The sequence below is a fragment of the Macaca fascicularis genome, chromosome 6 (genome assembly GCF_037993035.2).
Source record: "Macaca fascicularis isolate 582-1 chromosome 6, T2T-MFA8v1.1".
NCBI classification, from domain to species: domain Eukaryota; kingdom Metazoa; phylum Chordata; class Mammalia; order Primates; family Cercopithecidae; genus Macaca; species Macaca fascicularis.
The window spans coordinates 96704372-96710371 of record NC_088380.1 but is presented as its reverse complement, the minus strand read 5'-3'; positions in this window follow the sequence as shown (position 1 = coordinate 96710371).

The following is a 6000-nucleotide window of genomic DNA, read 5'->3' as shown; positions in this document are numbered from 1 at the left end:
CCTGGAAGATCTAGGGTGACACAAGTGGTTCAAAGAATATTGATTTTGCTCTGACTTCAGGGCAGTGAAAACATTTTTTAATTCAGAAAAGTGTGTATTAGACACCCAAATCAAGAGCAGGAAATTAACAAAATTCCACACTCTCATCCTGCCCTATGTTCTACTCCTACTTTTTGCTTAAACCACTGGGATGTTTGTTATGAAACCAAAGAAACTGCCAGATCAGTGGATTCTGACCTCACTTTTCTTCTCACGGAACCAAAAGCATACTGCTATCAAAACTGTAAATGTTGGGATCAAGTGTTCTAGGCAAATATCTACATTCACTATTGCCTGGTTATTCTCATCTTTTCCCCAGGTCAGTTTTTCAGAATGGAGGTGAATTATTTGGTGCTAACTAAATTGTTTCTCTGTCTCTGTCTCTCTTTTTCTCTCTCCAACAATGTTTAAAAATAATAAACCTAGAATGAGGGAATGTTGTAAGCCTATAATTCCCTTGATTTTTATAATTTCATATAAAATTTGCATAAATGTTTATATTTCATAAAATGATGGTTTGTTGAATGATACAATAGATAAATAGAACCAAATTAAAAGATTAATGCACATATTTTAATGTATACTTACATAAATAATTATACAAACAACATTTCTAAATATTATAATATCTCTCCACAAAGTGCTGTTTTTGGTTTGACCCTGTCATTATTAAGACTGGGAAAAAAGTTTATTTGTAAGTTATTGGGTATTTTCTATGTAATTGATCATTTGGCAAATATTGATGATACTATACAGGCCATAATTTTTCTTATTTTTGGACATTTTTGTTTTACGTAATTTTATAGAAAACATAGCAATTTTCTTTAAACTTGAAAAGTATCGGTAAAAAGTAAAATGGTTAAGAAAAAATTGTGTTCCCCGAAAAATGAGAAAAACTGATTGCATGTCAAAGTATCATCATGGTATTTGAGATTATGGAGAATGTTTAGATAAATAAACTTCTATTTATGACACCTTCTTTATGGTATCATTTCCTTATATTTGGGTATATAGTGGATTAGCACATATAAGGAAATTATATGTAGCATTGAAATAATTTGGTATGATTTGTATACTGCTTATATCTTTGACTACCACTTCTCCCTTTTCTCTCACATCCAAGCCAAGACTAACCTCTGCCCATTCTACCTTCTAAATAGCTGTTTTCTAGGGCTGCTACTCTCCATAATCACTGTCACTGTGTTAGTTTAGACTACAATCATCTCTCCTGTATGAACTCCTTGCCTTAAATTTTGTCCCCCTTCATTCCCCACATGGTTGTGAGAAGAAGCTTTCTGAAATGCAAATCTGGTTTGATCATTCTGTTGTTTAAAACCATTCGATAGCTCTCCATTACTTCTGGATAAAGTCAAACTCATAACATGGCTAACAACTTCCTTTTATATTATGGCCTTTGGGGACCTATTACTTTCACCCCATTCCTTCTTCTTTGGACTATTGCATTCTCACATTCATTTTTCCTTTAGTAATAGTCTCTTTTTTTTCAAATCCCCTCCTCTTTCTTTCTACATTATTTTTTCACTCATTCAGGCCAGTTTTACCACTTATCCTGACCATCTTTCAAGATTAATGAAATCTGGGTGAAGGGATTTCCTTCTATATGCAATAGTAACCTTCTCTTGCTTTGTCATACTTGTGGATTTGTTTACCTAAACCTCTACTATGGTATAAGCTTCATAAAATTGCTCACTTTTCTTGCCATGTTCACAAAAATAAGCCAGACTTGAATATAGCGCTTGCTACACAGTAGGTGTTCAATATTTATTTATTGAATCAATAAATCAATGAAGTATGTATTGACCTCTGTGAGAACAATTTGCTAATAAAGACATATGCGTTTCCACTGTCAACCACATTTCCTAACACAATTCTATGTAAAGAAACAAACTTGTCATTTGATTTCAAATCTTTAGTAAAAATTTTTTATTTTTAATATTTATATTCTTTTTTATATACTTTAAATTCTGGGATACATATGCAGAACGTGCAGGTTTGTTACATAGGTATACATGTGCCATCGTGGTTTGCTACACCCATCAACCCGTCATCTATGTTAGGTATTTCTTCCAATGCTATCCCTTCTCTAGACCCCCACCCCCTGACAGGCCCCAATGTGTGATGTTCCCCTCCCTGTGTCCATGTGTTCTCTTTGTTCAACTGCCACTTATGAGTGAGAACATGCGGTGTTTGGTTTTCTGTCCTTGTGATAGTTTGCTTAGAATGATGGTTTCCAGCTTCATCCATGTCACTACAAAGGACATGAACTCATCCTTTTTTGTGGCTGCACAGTATTCCATGGTGTACCTGTGCCACATTTTCTTAATCCAGTCTATCATTGATGGACATTTGGGTTGGTTCCAAGTCTTTGCTATTGTGAATAGTGCCACAATAAACATACGTGTGCATGTGTCTTTATAGTAGTATGATTTATTATCCATTGAGTATATACCCAGTGATGGGATCACTGGGTCAAACGATATTTCTAGTTCTATATCCCTGAGGAATTGCCACACCGTCTTCCACCTTCCACAATGGTTGAACTAATTTACACTCCACCAACAGTGTAAAAGTGTTCTCATTTCTCCACATCCTCTCCAGCATCTGTTGTTTTCTGACTTTTTAATGATAGCCATTCTAACTGGCATGAGATGGTATCTCATTGTGATTTTGATTTGCATTTCTCTAATCACCAGTGATGATGAGCTTTTTTTATATTGTCCTTCATTTATGTTGGCCACATAAATGTCGTCTTTGGAGAAGTATCTGCTCATATCCTTCACCTACTTTTTGATGGAGTTGTTTGTTTTTTCTTATAAATTTGTTTAAGTTATTTGTAGATTCTGGATATTTTTATTACTTTTCTTTACAAATACATGCTCACCTCTCTCTCTCTCTCTTTCATTTTATGTTTCAAAGTAAAATATGCTGTAAGTAGGCAACAGGAAAAAAAAAACAAAAAACAAAAAACAAAAAACAGAAGGCTGTTTTTATGAAATGTTTGGGAATGATATTTTAAAAAACCTTAAAGAACAATGACATGGATTCTCATTCTGGATTGGTAATCATTATCAGAGACATTTATACTAATCTATTCTTATAAATAAAAACCGTAGGAAAATTTATTACTTTTTTTTTTGTCAAGTAACCATAATACTTAGCTAATTTTCTATTAAACAATTTATAAGAACAGTAATCATTTTGTGTTTTCTCTATTTCATACTTCTAGGTGTCAAACTTATTTATGTGTCTAAAATGATGTTTAGAGACTTAACTAATGACTTGGCTGTAATATTTTCATCTTTGCAATTTTGGCACAATAAAGTTAATGCGAGAAACACATTTAATATAGTAAATGACATGCATAAAATAAACATGCCAGATATCTTGTCCTTCCTTCCTTCCCTTTCTTTCTTTCTTTTTTTTTTTTTTTTTACACGGAATCTCGCTCTGTCACCCAGGCATCTTAGCAGTGGTGCCATCTTAGCTCACTGCAACCTCCACCTCCCGGGTTCAAGCGACTTTCCTCCCTCAGTTTCCCGAGTAGCTGGGATTGCAGGCCCATACCACCATGCTCAACTAATTTTTGTATAATTAGTAGAGACAGGGTTTCACCATGTTGGCAAGGCCAGTCTCGAACTCCTGACCTCAGGTGATACACCAGCCTCAGCCTCCCAAAATGCTGGGATTACAGGCGTGAGCTACCACTCCCAGGAGATAATATTTTGTTTTCTATATCAATTATTTTCACCTTCCAAAAATAAAATGAAAATGGAAAAACTGAAATTGAATAAGAAAAAATCTTATCTTACTAAGCATAAAGTTAGAATAAGAGAAAAATTCTAAATTTAGGTACATTTAATTTTAAAAAATTAAAAGAAAAAATGTCTCATGTATTAAAGGAAATAATTGGTCAGAAAGCGTTCAAGCACTGCACAGTCCAAGGGACTCAGGAAAAATGTGATTAATGTTGGATATAATTTCTAAGCATATTATGTTTACTGATAGGCCCTGTCCCCTTTCTCTTTCTGTTGTATTTTTGGATCTGACTTAAGGAATTGAAACGTTCCAGTACAGTTTAATTAATATTCACAGATGATTTAGAAGTTTTTTTTTTTTTAAACAGGCAATCTTTTTTTTTTTTTTTTTCTGTGATGTGACCAAAATTATTAGCTAGACATTTATTTATTTATTTATTTATTTTATTATTTGTTTATTTTTTTTGAGACGGAGTCTCCCTCTGTCGTCCAGGCTGGAGTCCAGCGGTGCGATCTCGGCTCACTGCAAGCTCCGCCTCCCGGATTCAGCTGGGACAACAGGCGCCCGCCACCACGCGCGGCTAATTTTTTGTATTTTTATTAGAGACGGGGTTTCACCGCGTTAGCCAGGAGGGTCTCCATCTCCGACCTCGTGATCCGCCCACCTCGGCCTTCCAAAGTGCTGGGATTACAGGCTTGAGCCACCGTGCCCGGCCTAGCTAGACATTTTTATTGGGTGAGCAAAATGGCTCTAGTTCCAGTGATACAAAGGAAACGTTACATTTACTTGGCCAGCTCCTGCTTCCTCCAAATTGCTTAACCCCAAAACTGCATACTCCAAGCTCAAGGTATGTCTTCATTGCTTGGCCACCTACACAATTTGCAGGTACCTGTGAGCAGAGCATGAAGGATGCATTCGAAGGCCAGCTCAGCAGCTTCAAAATCGGTTTTCATTAGCAGTTCAACAGTTGGCTTCCATGAGGTAAACCCTAGAAACTTAGAATAACTACATTTAATTCACACTTCCTCTGCTCTTTTATTTAGCTATGGAAATAAAAACTGTCTAAGTAATTGTTGCTATCCAGGTCTGTGGGAAATGACCACTAGCTTTTGACTAACCTCTGGGGATTGCACTACTAGAATCAGAAGAAAATTCTAAAGATCTGGTCATCACGGTTCCAAAACGTCTCTCGGAAAGCAAAGACAAATCTACATTTTTATGTATTGCTGGGGAAAAATTTCATCATCCACATTATTTTGTTCGTATAATTCAAGCAAGTTTAGGTAAAGTCAGGTGATCAGTTATCAGGCCATCTATACAGAGCTCACTTTCTAAAGTCAGGGGACTTCTTTCCGCTTTTAGTAGTTGGAGTCTGATAAAGTTAAAATCATGCTAAACATAGTTCTTAAAAAAAGTCTTTATTTCTTCTTCTTTTTTTTTTTTTTTACAGAAATATCTGTTTTCTAACATACTAATGGTACATAGATTTAAAATGCCACAGACTCTATTAATTTTTAACTAGAAGTTCACGATGTTTCCAAAGAGCAGATTGTGATTGAATTATCTTTTTTAAGCCAAACATTTTTAGTAAATAATATAAACATAATAATTTGGATTGCTCATGTGACTTAGAGAGATAGATTATTTGAAAGAGAAGTTTATATTTGGTAAAGAAGTAGGGGTGAGTGGCATCAGAGAAAATTACTGTTGTTTTTCAATTCTTTGATTAATCACTTTTACTGCTTTATTTCTTTTTGAAAAGTATAGTTTGTTCTTCTAAATCAGTGCATCTTATCTAGATGTTTTAAGATGATACAGAAAAAAATAACCTAATAACAAATGAAAAAACAACTTATATTTCTTATATTTTTCTACCAAAATTATACTAAATATCTCTACTTAAATATTCTACTGCTTTCAAGGTATGTTCTTTTTTTTTAAATTTAGGCAAATTGTGGAAAGCAATTGGACTATGGTTACAAGGGATGGAAATGTATAATTGGTGTAATAGGATTCATAATTGATAAACTAGAGAGAAGAGAAACTGAAATAAGTTAATTCCTTTCCAAATAAAAGGATCCCAGTGTTTTTAAACCAAGGGGAAAAAAGCAAAGGTCTGTCTAACTGCCATGTAAACTCATTTTAAATGTCATGTCTTATTACAACCTAATAATCGGAATGCCT